The sequence below is a fragment of the Numida meleagris genome, chromosome 4 (assembly GCF_002078875.1).
Source record: "Numida meleagris isolate 19003 breed g44 Domestic line chromosome 4, NumMel1.0, whole genome shotgun sequence".
NCBI lineage: Eukaryota > Metazoa > Chordata > Aves > Galliformes > Numididae > Numida > Numida meleagris.
The window spans coordinates 351,178-351,822 of record NC_034412.1 but is presented as its reverse complement, the minus strand read 5'-3'; the positions used below and the strand labels follow the sequence as shown (position 1 = coordinate 351,822).

At 44.8% G+C, this 645-nt stretch overlaps 2 protein-coding genes across 14 annotated transcripts in view; one reads left to right on the top strand and one right to left on the bottom strand.

Moving 5' to 3' along the window:
• MED12L (mediator complex subunit 12 like) overlaps positions 1–645 on the top strand; it is a 108,201-nt gene that overhangs the window by 69,913 nt on the left and 37,643 nt on the right. The gene's annotated exons all lie outside the window — the stretch shown is intronic.
• The window catches only part of P2RY13 (purinergic receptor P2Y13), a 17,183-nt gene extending 16,538 nt beyond the window's left edge, over positions 1–645 (bottom strand). The window contains exon 1 of the mRNA XM_021396751.1: positions 512–645. The gene's annotated coding sequence lies outside the window, so the exon portion shown is untranslated. The remainder of the gene's footprint in view (positions 1–511) is intronic.

Here is a 645-nt window from a genome sequence, read left to right as displayed (position 1 = left end):
CTTGGATAAAAAGGAGAGAGACAACGTAAAGCATGACAGCTTGTATTCTAGATGACACGCTCCTCATAGAGATTAGCAGGTTTATACAAACGCACACAAAACCTCTCAAATGTGCATTAAACAAACTGACCAACATTAAATGTAAACTTTGTTGAAAGCTAAGTTGTTTACAGACTAATGGAGAATTGGAAGGGTGTGTATTCGTTATGGAGGCCTAAGATAACACGATAGCAGGCTAAAACAATAGAATGCTCAGAGAACCATTTGTCTTTACGTGGAAACGTATTCTAACATTGAGTAGAAATTTCAGGGTTGTGGTTGAAAAGCAAGGTGCCTCTGGGAACGCAAATTCTGGTATTTCTCACCCAGCACGCACCATTCTTCCTTTCTCAGCGCAGATTGTAACAACGTTTTTGAGAGTAAGATGCACGCTGCTGGCTGTCAGCCTCTTACACCTGCAAGCCAGACGCCCGAGTGCCCCGCCACGTGAGCGCTGCGAGAGCGCGAGTACCTGAGCAAAGCTGGCAGCAGCTGTTTCAAGGAGAGTCTCTGCTATCTCCAGTTCATCCGCTGTTTCTCTGCAGACAGAGGCCTCAAGCAAAGTATTAAGAATGAGGAAATGTGTAGAAAGAAGAGGCTTTCTGC